This window comes from Macrosteles quadrilineatus, unplaced genomic scaffold (assembly GCF_028750875.1).
Source record: "Macrosteles quadrilineatus isolate MER2022 unplaced genomic scaffold, UCM_ALF_1.0 Scaffold_7__1_contigs__length_78375512, whole genome shotgun sequence".
NCBI classification, from domain to species: domain Eukaryota; kingdom Metazoa; phylum Arthropoda; class Insecta; order Hemiptera; family Cicadellidae; genus Macrosteles; species Macrosteles quadrilineatus.
In genome coordinates, this window is record NW_026542600.1 from 7245798 (window position 1) to 7266148 (window position 20351).

Sequence of the window (20351 nt, forward strand, 5' to 3'; positions counted from 1 at the left end):
CATAAACATTTACGTGATAATGTAAATTTCCTAATATTATTTAAACAAGATGATTTAAATTTAAAACATGTATATAACAATCATGTTGGTAATGACTTTTCATTTAACCAATTTAGAAATCTCTGTCATCAATGTTGGGATAAAACTAAATATGGCTTTTTTGTAATAGACAAAGAAAGGTCAAAGAATAATGGCAAATATAGATTTATGTTTGATCAATTTTATAATGACCAAGCGCAAGAGTATTGATGCCATCTTCCAGAATAAACCTCTTGTCATCGTCAAACGATAGTACTTTCTTATTCATAGTTAAGGTTTGAAGATGATGATTTGTAGATTTAATTCTTGTCACATTCTCATGATAATCTTGCCCAGTTGCAAGACAGTTTAAATAATGTTGATGTCTGAGGAGATGTTTAACTGTAGCACCATCAGCTCCTTTAGCTTTTTTGACCTCTAAAGCTTGCTTGTCTTCTTCATATAACCATTTTAGAGGAATATAAGAATATAACTTTGGTCTTAAACCACAATATTCATACATAATATGACCATCTAATTCGTCTTTAAACTTGCCAGTGACTTTTTTATTTTTATCAGAGTATAAGAAATGGTCTTTACTATATCCAGAGGTATCAAAAAAGTGCAAGTCACATTCTATTTCCTTGTAAAAGTCCTCTGTAACTATAGAATACATTAAAGAATCTGTATCTGTCATAAGAAATCTTTTGTTCTTAAATTTTGACATATAATTATAGTGGAAATCATACATTATTACTTTACTGATATCTAAAATGGTCATTCCTAAATATATCGGCTTATTAAACTTTACAACTAATTTATTTAAATGTATAGCATGTAAATTGTTATCGAACTTTTTGCTACAGTCGAACCTTGGATTAGTGACATATTTAGTTAATAGTGACTCATCCTTGAGATATATATCACGAAACTTGCGTTGGTTCATAATTGTTCGACCAAAGAGACTATTATTTAACAATTTGTAAAAGTCTTTTTCAAAATCATTTTTAGCACATTTGCGTTTTTCAATATTAAAATTAATATAGGGCGCAAGCCATTTAGACTGTCTAAATTTTAAAATTCTATGGTATTTTGTAACAATCAAACCCAATTCTTCATATTTTTGTAATGCTTTATAATGTAAAATATATTTAGTTTTGTCATTTAAATTAGGTATTAATTTGCCATTCATTTTCTCAGGTGCTAATGGATAGTCATTATGTAAATCATGTAAGCTTTTATCATATTTTAAATCAACTTCTAAAATGTATCCAAACTCATCATTTTGATTGTTTTTGTATATTTTGTAGTCTATCTCATTCGTCCAACGAAATCCATCCACGGGTAGTGTCTCACACATAGCTGTGGAGTATAGCGAGTTACAATCTAAATATACTAAATACACACTCTCTTGTTTGGGGTCATAATGTTCACCCATATATCTATTATTGGCTTTAGCGTAACGTGTGGAAATCATACTGACTCCTCCTCTGATTGCACTTTCTATGAACAAATGCATGTCAATATCTTGAAATAATTGTAATTTTATGCCAGTCATTCTAAGACAGGCTTCCCATGTTAGTCCTGGAAGTGAATACATGTGTACGGGGTCAAGTTTGTAATCCTTTAAACACAGGTCTCTAAATGTCTCAAACACATCAGCCAGTAGCAATACATCTGTTTTAAGATATAAATCATGATATTCTTGTAAATTATGTATATTAAAATGGGTCCAGATATGTTTTGCATGTTCATATTCGATGGGAGAGATATGTTCTTTAGTTAAAGTACTGTAAAATTTTTCAATTGGAGGTAGAGACTCTGCAAACTTATCTGGTCCTGTCATATATTCATAGGGAAATACGCCTTTGCGTTGTAGTAGTGGATTGTCTATAAATCTAAATGTATTTAAATTGGAAGCTAATTTGTATAATGGAAGGGACAGAAAGTTATAGGAATCTAAAAATACTAAATCATCAACAGAGAATGAAATGTACTTTTCCATATCTTTGGCTATGCAATTTAATTTACGATTATATTTTCCCAAGTGTTGCATTATTAAATGTCCATCGTAATTTTTCAAGTTATGGAAGAATACTGGTATTTTCTTTGTTACTTTATAGTTTAAATTACAATCATTGTGGGCAGCTCCACGGTATTGGCCATTTGAATGACAATGTTCTCGTACCCTATCAAAATATAGAGGCTTTTCACAAATATGACAATGTGTTGAGTTTTGGAAAGATGCCTCTTGCTCAGGAGTCATTACAAGGGGAATATATATCGCCATTTGACTTTTAATAAAATCATAAGTCTCAAATAATCTTTCAAAAAACACATCCATAACATTTGCACCACTATATAACTCTTCAGAAATAATCTTAGAATCTTTTACTACGACAAATGCAAATCCCGATGGAATATGTATATTGGAGTTTATAAAGCACTCAAAATCAGCATAAATCACAAATGGGGCTTTAAGTTGATATTTATAATTTTTAAATTGTAATGTATCTTGTTTAGACATTTCCACTCTTTGTGCATCAAAGTTCTTACAATATGTTATATGACATTCTAATTTATCTTTGGTGTAAAAATGTTGTAAACAAAACTTGCAAAAATACTTCTTGTGGTCTTGTTTCGTAGACCGTAGCATTAACCTATCAAAATCACGAATTAAACAGTAATGTGATTTACGACCTTGTAGTAATAATAATAGATCTATGTGAGCATTACTATTCAGTTTGGTTCTTCTTAATGGATATATAAATTTTTGGTCTTCAACTCCAAATACATTAACACTTATATTATTTTGTCTTTCAAATTTATCTATATCAGATATTTTAACAGGATACTTTATGTTTGTCATATTTAACTGATTTTCATAGGGTGCATATTTCGATACCCTTTCAGCATGTTTAGCATTCCTTGGATGTAAAGCTGCTAAAATTGACCAAAGGAAGCATTTATTATCAACATTCTTTATATTTAAAACTGCTTTTGTCAATTTAATACTTTTTGGTGTGGGGATATATGACTTTGGAGTTAGGGGCTTATACTTGTAAACGTGCAACTGCCAATATTTAGTATGGTCATAAATCCATCCACTGCCTTCGGCTTGATATTTGTGTATGGAAGCATCAATCTTTAAAAGAGCATTTTCAATTTGAGGCTTTAAATCTCTCTTCTCAATGGTTAAGGTAGTAAGGCTTCTAAAATCTGCAATACATTCTTTCTCATTAACTAATTTTCCGTTTTGATCTATTGTATATTTTATAAATTTGATTCTCCTTACTAAAGTCCATTTTATCGGTAGAGGACAAGACTGAAGAGTACTTTTAAGTTCAGTTTTAATCGATTCACCAACAAATTTAATCATTGTATATGGACATTTGTTACAAGAATTGATGTGTCTTTTAAAATGACCAACAACATTTCTTTTACAGAAATTACAAGTCTTATGAGTTTGTAATATATGAGATTTTAGAGCTATGTTATTATCACAGATTATATCACAAACTTTGCACAGTTTCACCTTCATTTTATGTATTACCTTGTAGTGGCGAATCAGGTTGCTTTTTTTGGAGAGCGATGCAAAACAATGTTGACATGTGGTCTTCATTTTTATATATGAAATTAAAAAATAGTTTGGCATCTTCTATATAGTAGAAATTACATTTTGACAATTTCAATTAATGAGAAATAATAATTTGAATTAGAATTTTATATTTTAATATTCAAAACAATTTCATACAATAAGATTTGGCAATTGTAATTTTCTAAATCAAAACTAAATCCAAAATCTTAAATAAAAAATACTTTTTAGCAATTCAGATTGCTGAGTCTACATATATACAGAGTGAGTGTTACCTATTTTAAAGGGGACTTGACAAAATTATATAGTATAATTCAGCTAAGTTTTTAAATAATAACTTGTGCACACTTTGGACTCAAAGTCCCCCGGTGCATAAAATTTGGCTAAGTTTTTAAATAATAACTTGTGCACACTTTTGACTCAAAGTCCCCCCGTGAGTGAGTTTGGCTAAGTTTTTAAATAATAACTTGTGCACACTTTTGACTCAAAGTTCCCCCCGTGAGTGAGTTTGGCTAAGTTTTTAAATAATAACTTGTGCACACTTTTGACTCAAAGTTCCCCCCGTGAGTGAGTTTGGCTAAGTTTTTAAATAATAACTTGTGCACACTTTTGACTCAAAGTTCCCCCCGTGAGTGAGTTTGGCTAAGTTTTTAAATAATAACTTGTGCACACTTTTGACTCAAAGTCCCCCCGTGAGTGAGTTTGGCTAAGTTTTTAAATAATAACTTGTGCACACTTTTGACTCAAAGTTCCCCCCGTGAGTAAATTTGGCTAAGTTTTAAAAAAATAACGTGTACAAACTTTTGACTCAAAGTTCCCCCGTGAGTGAATTTGGCTAAGTTTTAAAAAATAACTTGTATATATTTTTGACTCACTTAAAAATAGTAATAACAAAATAAGTTACTTTTTTGGATAGAGAAGCAGCACACAGTTGACATGTAACTAAAAAAACTAAGTTAGCATGTTCTATATGGTGGAAATTACATTTTAGACAATTTCAATTAATGGGAAATAATAATTTAAATCAAAATTTTAAATTTTAATATTCAAAACAATTTAATACAATAAGATTTGGCAATTGTAATTTTCTAAATCAAAACTAAATCCAAAATCTTAAATAAAAATACTTTTTAGCAATTCAGAATACTGAGTCTACATATATACAGAGTGAGTGTTAGTTATAGAGAAGACTATGTTACCTATGTTAAAAGGGACTTGACAAAATTATATAGTGAGTATAATTCGGCTAAGTTTTTTAATAATAACTTGTACACATTTTGACTCAAAGTTCCCCAGTGCGTGAAGTTTGGCTAAGTTTTTAAATAATAACTTGTGCAAACTTTTGACTCAAAGTCCCCCTCATGAGTGAATTTGGCTAAGTTTTTTAAAATAGACTTATATACATTTTAAGTTCCTTAGTGACTGTTCAAAATACTCTAAGTGTTTAAAAATAGATTTATATACATTTTTATAAGTTCCTTAGTGACTCAATTCGGCTAAGTGTTTAAAAATGGACTCGGGAAATTAGCTACACTCCTAAGTTAAAAGAAATACAGAGTATGAGTAGCCTACAAGCATCAATTACATCACCAATTGATCCCATGACCCGACACGCGACAACATATTACATTAGTCTAGCTTAGATGTCAAAGACTTACCATAACAAGAAGATCCAGGTGGAAGAGTTAGTGATGATTCCATAGAATGCCCCCCTTATATACCACAAAATTGTCTAAATTAATTTAGAACTTAACAATGGAAATTGAACAAACTGAAATTGAACAATTGAATAATTGAGGTCAATCAATCAAACATATTTGGCAATTGTCTAAACCTGCCCCAGACAGACTGGCACCAGACAGGCAGAGAATGTTGACAATTGGTTTTGATTGGGGTCATTAGGTTACACTCACAGTCATTCATTTGAGTCAGGCATAGTTTACGCATAGCCATAAGCATGCCCGAGTTCACACACAAACCTCACATGATTTTGAAAATATACATGGGAATGGATGTGGATTTGAAATTTTAATAGAGTTTGAACATTTATATAGGCTTGTATTGGACGAGATCCAGGTCTTTTAAAAAAGTGGCCAAAAAATGAGCCATATTCCAGACGTGATTTTTAGTATTAACAAAAGTAGAAAATTTATATAGGGGTGTATAGGTCGAGAGCTGGATCTTTAAAAAAAGTGGCCAAAAAAAGCTCTTCCATTTTTTTCTCATTTTTCCCCTATAAAAAGTGCCCTAAAAGTGCCTCTAAAACGCCGAAAGTGGGGTCATATTGTCCTATTATATCTACTACCCTTTAATTAATTATTTACCTATCTCTGCCATAAAGTTACAACTTAAGGTGTGATTTATAATTAACTCACTCCTGATTATTTCTCACGTATTCAATTAAATGTTCGGTTTAATCAGCTGTAGTTAAAGTTACAACCAACTTACTTGTGATAAAGATTCCCGGTTTAATTCAAGAGGTCACTATTGTTTATTATAATTATTTTAGTGATTGCAGAATTGTAGCAGTCGATAATGCAGCTTGCATATAGATTTATGGGATTTGATTGATATGTATAAACTTCTAACACTGATTATGATTAATACATTATTATCTAGTTATTTATTTTCCAGCTCCTCAACTTTGTCAGTCCCAGACCACCTGTCTTGAAAGCATGACTCTGTTGAGGAAACTGATATTGTTTATTTAGTGTACTTATTATTACTATTTCCACCTATACTTAGTATATGAAACAACTATTGTTTTCAAAAACAAATTTTAGTTTGAGTTTGAGTCGAAATATCCGTATTGGGGCCTCGGAACCAAAAGATAATTTCGAAGTGAGGTCTGTATGTGGATGTGTACAGAGATACAGGCTACACAAATTTTGATAAAATTTGGTATTTGGTTATTATTCTACGGTATCTCCGGGCATTTTATATATTCGTTACATTTTAATTTTAAATGTTGACTTTTCCATGTAAAACTACAAAATAACGGAAAATAGGATTTGGATTAAGAAAATCTGCTCAAACTATTTTGATTAAAATTCATTAATGACTATTTTTACACTAAACGTTACAACCCCAATGGTGTAAAAATTACGGTTCAGAAGTTGTTTAATTTTTTGTGACTTTACCCATAAAATAGATTACTCCGACCGCTTACCTATTACAAGGGTTATTGGCGAGCTAATGGGAGAACGTATGAGTCAGTTTACTGATATATTATTTATCTTTGTGTGTAGTTAGTCATATTATACTTATACAAACCAGAGAGCTGACTCCGAGGATTTGTCAGTAGGAGGCTGCAGCAGGAATGAAGTTATTTAGGTACCCTATGGAAAGTTAGCAGGCTGTACAGTTCTCCCAGATATGATGTAGTGCTATACTATACAACCTACTACCTCACCACAGGGCCCTGTAAGTAGCTGCTCCAGCTCAGGAAGTAGCTGCTCCAATATGGTAGTTGATGCTCCAAATATCTCTGGTCTCAGGAAGTAGCTGCTCCAATATAGGTAGTTGCTCCAAAACACTTCGGGGCTCAGTGAGTAACTGCTCCAACCAATAACGGAGCCCTGGAAGTAGCTGCTCCAAAACACTACGGGGCTCAGGAAGTAGCAGCTCCAATATTTAGTTGATGCTCCAAAACACCTCTAGTCTCAGGGAGTAGCTGCTCCGGAACTAAAGCTCGTGCTCCAACAATCTATAGTACAAAGCAACACGATCACAAGATGTAGAGTTTAAAATGATTCCTAACACAAAAAAATCTAAATTATATGTGGGGACTTACATACCCCAAAAAAACGTAGTAAATCTTATAACGTTGGATTGACACTTTTTTTCTTTAAATTATGACAAATGTAATAAAATAACAATAAAAACAACCCGTTGATTGGAATTGTAGTGTTTAAGTCAACGTATCTTACTCAGTGTAAAAAATACACATTTAACTACAGTTCTAATATTTTCTGTAAAAATAGCACGTTTTTAAAACTAACAATTCCAATAAACGTTATTTATTTTCAAGCCAGTGTAAAAGAATAATTCTCTCATGCAGCTTTAAACATTGGCATAATAATTTAATATTATCGTTAAAAATCTCTAAAAAATCGCTAAAAAACTCCCAAGTATCATATTCAGAAGTAAGGGGTCTTACATTTCACCTAAATTTGCAGAAAAGTTTTAAATGTATGAAAAGGTAAATAGCTATAAAGTAATTTAGCTCTTACAGTATCGATTCAATTACAGAAGTAACTTTAAACAAAATATTAAACTATCATCAAACTTTAAAATAACCTAAACTAGTTTGAAAAACCTCAGGTCAATTTTATATCAAACATCCCAATGCAGAGATTCTATGTTACAAAATATTCTCCATTGAAAAAACTCTAGTATACAAAAATAATTTAAATACAATATTTTGTATGAAATATGACAAATATATTACATTACATACAAACGAAATATAAATACGAGTACATAGCAAGCACACATTCCATTCGCAATCGAATATCTTAATTGGAGGAAAAGTAAATAACAGTGGTAATAAAAATTAACTAAATAGTAACTACAGAAGCATATCTTAAATTTGAAAACCTGGAAATATCATATACATTTAGAATACAAGTCAGAATAACTGACAATATGAGATTTCGAGTAAATTTTGGAGCTCACATGTTGTAAAAATCGGATGAATGACGTTTCAAACTATTTTAAACTATTTTATAGTAGTTTACGCAACAATTGCGTAAAGATAGTGTTAACGACACGAGTAGAAAATTTAAGGTAAGAGTCTTGACGAATTCCTTAAAAACGTCTAAGAGTGTCGTTAACACTATTTACGCCAGTTACGTACACTACTTTACCTACTACAGTTTTTAATTACAAAAAATCAATACTCATAACCTCTAAGAGAGGTTATGTTTTCGTTTATAATCTCTCATTGCCACTGACAGTGATGCAACGAAACATTGTACCAAACATTAATTACACCACTCAACAATTAAATTGGTCTGAACAGCTGATTAGTTTTAAGTTCGATTTATTACAATTTTACTTCTTCCCTCTCAATCCTTGAACCTCATTGGTCCGTTACCCATGTTGTTATGAGCAAAACTATGCTGTTATGAAAGTAAAAAGCTGTTATGTGAAACTTTTCAATTCTAATCACTGAAACGGTTATTTAAAAAAAAAAAAAAAAAAAAAACGGTCGTAGGTAAAACCTCTAACCGTGATTAGGAAATCATCACAAAGTTTTAATTTGTTATCACGTCCCAAAATGAAGCAAATAAATTAACAAATGAAATAGGTTTTTCAAAATCAAGTTTTTTATCAGTTTTATTTTTTTTTTAGAGACAAATTACGTCATAAGACTTTGTCCACTATAAACTACCATTTCATTTACAATTTTCTGACTACCTCTTCACCTTATAAACGCACAAATGTACAACTATGTGCAGTAGTTTGATGTGTAGTAGAAGACGCAGGGAAGACTTGAGTCGACAACCTAGACCCATAGAAACCAACTTGTGACTTAGAAAAACACAAGTTCGGATCTACGGGTTGAGGCTATCGTCTCGAGACGGTGCATCGAGTCGAAACTGGATCTTCCTTATACATATAATACAGTGGAACCTCGATAAGAAGACTCTCGATAAAAAGTGTAATTTTAAATCCCCTTGAAATCATTTTACCCCAAATCACACGTTATTGCAAACCTCAATAAAGAGCCAAGCTTGATAACAAGTCTCATTTAATAATCTCCATGAGAGTCTTGTTATCGAGGTTCCTATACAGTAATCTAACCCGTAGCCTTGTAAATTAATAAATACAACATGTAATTACATAAAATTATTGGATGTTTATGTATACCAATAGAGTAGTTTAGAATGAATATGAACTTAAAATGAGTCGCTGACAGCGCTCAAAATTACTGATTTATTTTTAATACTCTTTTTAACCAAATCTACTTGATTGGCCGACTTGTTGTAAGCATCTTTAAGTCTAAAAAGAAAATTTTTTTTTTTTGCTCTGTGAGTCATTTAACGTATGTTTTTATAAAATAAAAATAAAACTAGTTGGTTCAATTACATGGAATGTCTACCTCAGTATACAAATTCAATGCTAAAATTTATTATTATTTTTTTAAGATGTCATTACTTGTTTTTTTTTTCAGATTAAGTCAGTGTTCAAGAGTTTCTGAAATGTGGCTTTAATCGTTTACATACTGATGATAGGTCTATTCCAAAATACAGTCGTGTAGTCTAATTAGGTATCATTTTTCCTGTTATACGTTTTGTAATACAGTATTTCATTTAGAAATAAGGAGATATTTTATTTTATTTTACGATAAATTAAATGCATATAAATCATAACCCACGATACAATCAAAGACACCAAACCACAGCTTAGGATACAATTTAATATACAAAACCATGTATCAGTAACAATAAACAAAACCATAGCCTAAGATACGAATACAATAAAATAAACAAAACCATAGCGTAGATTACTGTAAAGGTATCCAAACAGATGACTTTAGGATTCAATGGAGACTTTAAATACTTGTAACTGTTAAAATAATTACCTAATACATCTAAGCACCATTATAATTTTACATTGGCTAGTTTGAGAGCAACAAATTGATCGAAAATCATGTGATGTTTAGCAATAACTTGAACACAGCGGAAATTTATGTAGTACCAAACCTCACAGCATTTGCTTAGAATAGAACAATATTCCTAAACGTATATTGTAACTAATACAGAAGTGGAATTAGAATACAATTGTAGTATAATTTATTTCCAATAAATAATATAGTTTGATAAAATCGACGGTGTAATCTTAGAATAACCAAATAAACCATCTAAATATTGGATTAAGAAAATTCCAAGTAGACTTCTAGACTCAAATACTTTGAGAGAATTCAAGAAATAACTATACATTTTATGTATTAGCCTGGTCAGATGAGGCCAAACCTTTTTCAAGATTAAAGGATTTTTCATAGTGGCCCAACTTAATATAGTTGTAAAAGATTTTACAATATAAGTTTATCAAGTAGAGTAAGTTTAAATGTCCTAAAACATGTTTAAATACTTACAAGTGCCTGTAGAACTTGATATCTTTAACATTTCTTTTAACTATAACACATTCATCCGTTTAAGATTGCAATCTTATAAACGCTCAAAATGCAGAGGTCGTTCGCACTAGGTAAATCAAAGAATAAATAACTGGACTGAATAGACAGAAGGTATAAATAACCACAAACAGCAAAGATATTTGGCAAAATGCTCGGGAACAGACCCAACTCGCGTTATACCACAAGGGGAACAAACTACAATGTGGCTAGGTAGAGGTGGTGGATCTCAACGTTAACCTAGGACTACACAGAGGGGAACAAACTACAATGTGGCTAGGTAGAGGTGGTGGATCTCAACGTTAACCTAGGACTACACAGAGGGGAACAACCTACAATGTGGCTAGGTAGAGTTGTGGATCTCAACGTTAACCTAGGACTACACAGGAGGGAACAAACTACAATGTGGTTAGGTAGAGGTGGTGGATCTCAACGTTAACCTAGGACTACACAGAGGGGAACAACCTACAATGTGGCTAGGTAGAGGTGGTGGATCTCAACGTTAACCTAGGACTACACAGGAGGGAACAAACTACAATGTGGCTAGGTAGAGGTGGTGGATCTCAACGTTAACCTAGGACTACACAGAGGGGAACAACCTACAATGTGGCTAGGTAGAGGTGGTGGATCTCAACGTTAACCTAGGACTACACAGAGGGGAACAACCTACAATGTGGCTAGGTAGAGTTGTGGATCTCAACGTTAACCTAGGACTACACAGAGGGGAACAACCTACAATGTGGCTAGGTAGAGGTGGTGGATCTCAACGTTAACCTAGGACTACACAGAGGGAACAAACTACAATGTGGCTAGGTAGAGGTGGTGGATCTCAACGTTAACCTAGGACTACACAGGAGGGAACAAACTACAATGTGGCTAGGTAGAGGTGGTGGATCTCAACGTTAAGCTAGGTCTACACAGGGGGGAACAAACTACAATGTGGCTAGGTAGAGGTGGTGGATCTCAACGTTAACCTAGGACTACACAGAGGGGAACAAACTACAATGTGGCTTGGTAGATGTGGTGGATCTCAACGTTAACCTAGGACTACACAGAGGGGAACAAACTACAATGTGGCTAGGTAGAGTTGTGGGGATTTCCTTAAATAAGTGAACCAGTGGACTTTTTAAAGGCCAAGCTACAATGTTTTGACAAAACCATCTCAAACTTACAAAAATATACAACAATTTAGCACAAAAGCGTTTGACAATTAGAAGACTTGTAAATCACACGATGAAAGAAAAGAACCCCATAAGTTTAATCTCTTACTAAGATTGCATAAACCATACACCTTATCGAATCTTACAAAGATGCAGCGGAGAGATGTTAATGTTTAAATTATCCAGAAACATATGACAAATTGGTATAAAATTTACCTATGTAGCCTAACAAATTTTGTTATTTAATACAATGTTTATTAAGGGACATAAACATTCGATCTTTGCCATTTTAAACTAATAACATACAATTGACGCATTGACGACCCTTTCATAAACGATATAGCCTCCTTCATGTCAAATATCCTTGACATTATCCTTACAACTACTTCACTTAGTATGTATTTTTAGACACCAATTCCTAAAGTGCTACTTCACTTATTAATAAGCAATGTCCTGGATTATTTTTACACAATTTTTAAAGCAATTTTGAAACATTCAATCGTTCTCAGTAGTCTTATACTATATTGGACACAATCTGAGAGCGTAGCATTTTTGTTAAATAACTTTTGAAAAGAAATTAATTGTTTTTTTTTTGTTTCAAGAACTAAAATAATCAATATTTGCCGCAGTCAATAGTCGGACAGCATTGAGGTTAATATTGACTATGAAGATATTATATCAAACTATTTAATATTTACTGATAGTTTTTAAACATTTAAATTTTCTGTTCACTATTTATCTTATTATTACAGTAAATTAATAAGTACACTTGTTCATTGTGCTGTATACTCACCATTAAAGAATAAGAACTGCATCGATCTGAAAGAAAAAATAGCAATGAGTAAAATTATATTAACTAGGCATAATGCATAACCTACTGTGTTAAATAACAATTATATTTTTAAATTTGTTATTGAAATATTATTGTCTACGTATTCTTCTTCGGTGAACAGAAGGAAATGTGGTATACCTGTTAATATTACGATTAATTGTCAATGACGAATAATTTATTTCAAAACAATGGGACCCATATGAAAAATTGTACATTTCAATAGAGTTCAAACCTTGTTTGCGAGGAAAAACGAAAAATACAGGTGGATTTCCAAAAACCCAAATGGAACCAAGAAAGGATGTTTAGGCACAACAATGTGTGTAAACAAGGTAGATAAAAGATTTTATGTCAGAGTCGGAAGCACCCTTGTGAGAGATAAAGATACATGAAGAAAAGTATAATAGAAATAAGTAAAAGAACTACTTTAGAATTTTCGCACGGTCCAACAGGGTCCATTCGTAATTAATGAAATTAAATGAAAAATCATGTATTTATACAAGCAAAGTTAGGGCCAAATGGCCTTTCTTACACCTGTGATAATGAACTTAAAAGAGCCTTTTGACAATTGTTGATAGCAGTTGGTTATTATATCTCTTATTAAACGGGCGCACATGAAAAGAGCCCAAAAACTCAGTCAGACGCTTGAAAAGCGCCCGGACCTCCAAGGTCCCTCCCAGGACGGTGCGAAAAGAGTCCGGGCTCTTCCTAGAACTTTCACAACGAGTCTTCAAAGGAGAAAGAACCAATAACAAAGTTGAAATACATGAATTTATCTACATTATTAAAAGATACACTGTTAAAAGATACATTATTAAAATATAGATTATTAAAAGATATTTATTAGGTTTATTAACCTAACCTAACCTAACCTAACCCAACCAAATACAACACAATGGCAGAACACGAGACAGCGTCCTCCTCCTCCTCAGGTACCTGTGGAGACACGGGCTCTTTCCATGCTTAAGATTAGTGAACCTTTTTGGGGATTAAAATTTCGGGCTCTTTTCATGTGCTCCGTATTAAACAAACTAACTAAGAGGGTGTATTTAGTAACCAACCGGACTCACAGTTAAAATCCTCACGTGGATAAGGTTGAGACAAAAGCTATTTCAAAGCACGTTCCGTAGTTCTAATACGTGACCTAAACGAACCATTCTTTGGTCAGCTGATAAAGTTTACACAGGTTCATAATCTGACAGCTTTAATAACTTCCTCCTTAGTTCAATACCGAATGCTTTATTGTTCTTTGAGTATATAATTTAGCAATAACAGATGAAACATTATTAAATGAAGTTCAACCGAAGTTTTTGCAGTTTTTGATGTATATTAATTCGGCATTGATTGATTACGAATATAAAAGAATTTTGTTAAATTCGTAAAAGAAACTGCTGTTGTCACTAGAGGTGCATATTAATCGAGAAAAATGTGCATGTTCATCAAATATCTGGTTTCTTAACAAGGATTTTAAAGCAAAACTATCTACAAAACTGTTTTAACGACAAAACAACAACTCATGAGTAACTCAATAACTTGTATGATGGACAACATTAATAAAACGTATCCAATATTTGCCAAGTCCGATTCATCAACGTGACATAGAGCGTAGTTGGTAGTACAGTGTGACAATAACTACAGCGTTGTGGTTGACTCAACCTGACCTACGTGACACTGAACATAGTGATGGTAGTACAGTGTGACAATAACTCCAGCGTTGTGGTTGACTCAACCTGACCTACGTGACACTGAAAGTAGTGATGGTAGTACAGTGTGACAATAACTACAGCGTTGTGGTTGACTCAACCTGACCTACGTGACACTGAACATATTGATGGTAGTACAGTGTGACAATAACTACAGCGTGGTGGTTGACTCAACCTGACCTACGTGACACTGAACATAGTGATGGTAGTACAGTGTGACAATAACTACAGCGTTGTGGTTGACTCAACCTGACCTACGTGACACTGAACATATTGATGGTAGTACAGTGTGACAATAACTACAGCGTGGTGGTTGACTCAACCTGACCTACGTGACACTGAACGTAGTGATGGTAGTACAGTGTGACAATAACTACAGCGTGGTGGTTGACTCAACCTGACCTACGTGACACTGAACGTAGTGATGGTAGTACAGTGTGACAATAACTACAGCGTTGTGGTTGACTCAACCTGACCTACGTGACACTGAACGTAGTGATGGTAGTACAGTGTGACAATAACTACAGCGTGGTGGTTGACTCAACCTGACCTACGTGACACTGAACGTAGTGATGGTAGTACAGTGTGACAATAACTACAGCGTTGTGGTTGACTCAACCTGACCTACGTGACACTGAACGTAGTGATGGTAGTACAGTGTGACAATAACTACAGCGTGGTGGTTGACTCAACCTGACCTACGTGACACTGAACGTAGTGATGGTAGTACAGTGTGACAATAACTACAGCGTGGTGGTTGAACGAACCTGACCTACGTGACACTGAACATAGTGATGGTAGTACAGTGTGACAATAACTACAGCGTGGTGGTTGACTCAACCTGACCTACGTAACACTGAACGTAGTGATGGTAGTACAGTGTGACAATAACTACAGTGTGGTGGTTGACTCAACCTGACCTACGTGACACTGAACGTAGTGATGGTAGTACAGTGTGACAATAACTACAGTGTGGTGGTTGACTCAACCTGACCTACGTGACACTGAACATAGTGATGGTAGTACAGTGTGACAATAACTACAGCGTTGTGGTTGACTCAACCTGACCTACGTAACACTGAACGTAGTGATGGTAGTACAGTGTGACAATAACTACAGTGTGGTGGTTGACTCAACCTGACCTACGTGACACTGAACGTAGTGATGGTAGTACAGTGTGACAATAACTACAGCGTGGTGGTTGAACGAACCTGACCTACGTGACACTGAACGTAGTGATGGTAGTACAGTGTGACAATAACTACAGTGTGGTGGTTGACTCAACCTGACCTACGTGACACTGAACGTAGTGATGGTAGTACAGTGTGACAATAACTACAGCGTGGTGGTTGAACGAACCTGACCTACGTGACACTGAACGTAGTGATGGTAGTACAGTGTGACAATAACTACAGTGTGGTGGTTGACTCAACCTGACCTACGTGACACTGAACGTAGTGATGGTAGTACAGTGTGACAATAACTACAGCGTGGTGGTTGTTTACCGGAAATAACCAAAATTTAAAATTGTCTATTCAAGATGGCGCAAACTTCTTTGATATGATTTATTACCCAACACATTCGCAGCCATAAATATTTTCTTTCTGATCATTCTAAGCATTTCAAATCCCTGCGATTTCACCTGCCAATCTGACAAGAGATAATAAACTCAAATTTTATTCAACAGGACCCTCCTCATGTTTCTGCTTATCAAAACCTGCATGGACCGTAACTCATTATGAAACCGGAACTGTGAATCACCATACTGTACTATCACATCACTAACCTAGCCAATGTATGTTTCAAATCTGGTATTAGCGTGCTATATCTATCTAAAAAAAAAGACTAAAAATATAACTTATCACTAGCACCTTCAATCTTAGCTAGGTCTAGAAAGCGTGATCACATAGATTAAATCCATTGGTGATTTGCGGGATTTGAACCCGGGGCCTCGAGGACGGAGGTCCCCCGCTCTACCACTTGATTACTATCTTATAAGGCATAGTTTCTGGCACCGTAAACGCATAATCGAAATGAAATAACGTGTTTGAATAAAATAACTGTGCAAACTAAGCAGGTGGATTTTCTGCTTGCCGTGATTAACACAGCTGTTAATGTCAACAATGGAAAGAGCACGTTCAGTTTGCTTGGATTTGGTTATTGTTTAGTCTTAGTTACTTGATTAACTGTGGCAGGCTTCTATAAATAAATAACAGGCGTTTCGTGCTTCGAAGTTCGAACTGGGTCCGTTGTGACTGACTGTTAAAGAAACTTTCTCAACCTATTAGGCTACGACGGGTCAATAAATATTTGCCATTCAATTAAGAATACAGGGAATAAAAATAATGAAATTTGGTGGTTAATTAAAGTTGGGCCAAAGGTATATAACTATTTTTTTATTAATAGCTTGTTATTACGTTAACTCTATAGTAAGTAAAATAATTGTAAAACTCAATTGTAAACATTTTAATATATTCAACCACCAAGCTAAGGTTTTCGCGAATTCTTCCTACATTATCTAGCAGAATTTGATGACTGGATTATGTTTTTCCTTTAACTTTAAATAACTTACCCCTAACAAACTTGCGGACTGAAAGAAATTCAGATGCTTTATAACAATTATTCATAGCAAAATGAAATGTATACATAGATCCCAAGTATGAATATTAATGCTCCTCGAGTAACACCTTTGAATATTGATTTTTCAGGTGATTCGGTTTATACCTAAGTTATCATGTGTGTATACTACCACTTGTCAAGTCAAGCTGTTTGCCATAACTAACCAATCAAATATATCTTTGGCAGAAATATCTTCCCTGGTGTTCCTTGAAGTGTCTAGACTAAGGCCCCCGCAAACTCCGTGGCGAGGGGCCCGACTCAGGAGGCCAGACGAGAAAATAATGAAGAGTTGGGGCCTATTGGAAGGTGTTCAAAAATTATCAGTTTTTACAAAAATGGAAATGTTAGTGTAAAAATGATGTTCGTGTTTTTTTTATTGTTTGTTGACGTTCACAAGCAAATTCAATTGCATGTTTAACATTCCAAATGAATGTTTCTGGTTACCGAAAAAGCAAAGAATGCAAATTTTAACTATACCTAAGTTAATTATGCTCCGTTATTCGCAAATTGCCATTGAAATTCCGTGAACATCAAAAAACCAATACCAATATAATACCAATATAATATTTCGTGAGGTATCAAATCCCTAATACCAGTAAACCCCCAAAAGGTTAGTTAATTTGGCTAGATGAGCTCAGCATCCGAGAGGAGATAGGACAAAAAAACCTGAAGTTCAACTTCAAGATCTTATTCAGTTTGATAAACAATTTTTATGACTACAGATTTTTTTACACGCTGTAGGACTATAATCAATTTCAACTTCACAAACACAGCTGATATAGCAGTCGTTTTTGCGTTAAGAGAGCGAATTGCAAAAGATGCCACTGTTCTTGAACATAGCAACCTGCCTTCTTATCTGGCCTTCATCAAGTACGTGTTGATAATATAAGGTTATCTGGTATAGCTACACGTGCCATAATATCTAACCTTCGACAATCTTTGAATTATGGTCAAAACAATAAGTTGACTACTACAACTATTATTTGTCTTTTTTTCGGGCCTCTGCAAATACGTTTCAAGATAAATTATATATATCATCAACATGAATACTATATACTTTTTTTGAATACTTTTTTGGCCTTCCTTAAACAACTGACACATGATATTTGTTACATTTCCCATTCAATTATTATTGTGCCATCTAATTATACTCGATATGTGGGAATAGGTGGAGCACAGCTACCGTAACCTCAAAAGGAAAGTCATTTAGATACCGTACACTTCCTTCAAATCCCGGTTAAACCGATGTGCTGATAAAAATTGTCCAGTTTGGTATCTCTTTTGCCGAGTTGCGGTTGAACCGAAGTCCAATTAAAAGGTGGTCGGATAAGAGGGAGTCTACTATAAAAAATTGTGTATACAATCGAAATTTCCACAACACACTCTGGCTAATTCAACTATAATATTTTTAAAGCAAAATTGACTACAGCTGGTTCATATAGATAGGATGTATACTTCTAATCCAAATTCAATGCTCTCGCGCATTGAGCGTGATTCGCGAAGCTCCTGTAACGCTGTCACGCTGTAGCACTATAACGCTATAACGCTATTACAACGCTGTAGCAGGGAGGCCGGGTTACGGTCGGACGACAACTCTGCCAGACGTCCTTGAAATCCGTCTAGCCAAGTCGTACTCCCCCTCCCAGCATACAATACATACCACATGTTCTCGCTTCTCAACCATGCCGACATACTTTATAATTTAGTGTTCGGTTACAGAGGAAATCGGTTAGGGCGTGACGTTATTTGCACGGTTAGGTAATTGCTAAGAGCTCAGAAGGTAATACAATAGTAATTCTGCACATAAATTGTTGGTCGATGAACCCAGAGGAGACTGACTAGGTGCACGATTATCGTATCGGTTCTAAAATGTTTTTTTGGTACAAAATGAACCATGGATTTGAATAAGTCCTGTTTGGAATAGTTCCAAACTTGTTCTGTCCTCAGGTTGTGATTCGATTTACCTTAGCCAAAAGTTAAGCCGAATTGTGAAACTCTACGACAATACGACAATTTTGCCACGATATAAAACAAGAATGCAAGTTTATACGTGAAGGACTATGACAAATTATTGGTCAATGAACCCAGAACGGGCGGCTGACTAGGTGTATGTGGGGGCACGATAATCGTATCGGTTTGTGTAAAAGTATTTACCATAACGATTCGATGATAAAAGGTGCAAAATGAACTATGAATTTGAATAAATCAGGTTGTGATTGGGTTTACTAGAGCCAAACGTTAACCTGAACTGTGAAGCGATTTGAAAATGACGCAACGATGTAAAACAAGAATGCATTATACGAGTTTGTGATGTCTACGTCAACAGAAAGAGGATACACAGCCTCCAGTAACCAGGCAATTGCTTATCATGCTATGTTTGTAAACAGTCTACTAAACAGACCACATGGAATGCATGATAATCCAACCCGAAAGAGAGTATTACATCCAATAAGTGTTGGGGCCGTTCAAAACCTAACACGTTGGCATATGTGAAAATCTTAAAGATACGCTAGTTTCAAATATATCAAGAAAATGGGATGTAAAACTACACGGTAGAGCGTATATCAGTTTAAAATTTTACGAAAACAAAAATGACATGTAGTTATTTAAGATTTCTCCCGATGATCAAGACAGGAGGTTACGTTGATAGAAAGGAACAACGTGTATTGTGCATGTATTCAAATAACCTCTAAAATTAGTTCGATGTTTTAAACTATCCATTCGTTTTCTTAAAACACAAACCGACTTGCCGATTTCATAAGACGTCTGCCACGTTGAGGTTTCTAGGGACTATTCATCCGTCTCTTTTACAAAGTATGCAAATTTCGTTCTCTTTGCCACTTGGACTAATGGAGTGTCTGTCAAGAGTCGAAAACAATTAGAGACACTTTCCCCATCCTCGATAAGGACTGGAGAGAAAAATAAAACGCTGGTTTTGCTTAGAAGGTATTGCATAATATATACCCGAGCTTTCGAAATAAATCTTTGTTTTCAGCCAAAAAGAAATACATTCGAAATAATTTTACTAGTCTCACATTCTTCAGTACACAAAATCACCACCATTGATTGGTAAAAACATTGCATTTTTTGCAAACCCGATGTAAAGGTCAAGTAACCGGAGCACTTAGCAGTTTTGCTGTAACCTATAAAGGCGGATTTTCACTGACTGCACAACACAAAAGGCCCCATACATAGAAAAAGGCCTCCTACATGGAAGAAGACCCCATATACGCTTCATAGTCCTAGTTGAAGATAAATTAGAGGTACAGAATCGTAAAATACGAAATAA

General features: G+C 34.3%; 1 long non-coding RNA gene across 1 annotated transcript in view; it reads right to left on the reverse strand.

Annotated features, from left to right (window-relative positions):
• Positions 1–20351, reverse strand: part of LOC128997946 (uncharacterized) — a 66021-nt gene that overhangs the window by 19540 nt on the left and 26130 nt on the right. Inside the window, exon 2 of the long non-coding RNA XR_008491169.1 lies at positions 12705–12730. This is a non-coding gene — a long non-coding RNA (uncharacterized LOC128997946). The remainder of the gene's footprint in view (positions 1–12704; positions 12731–20351) is intronic.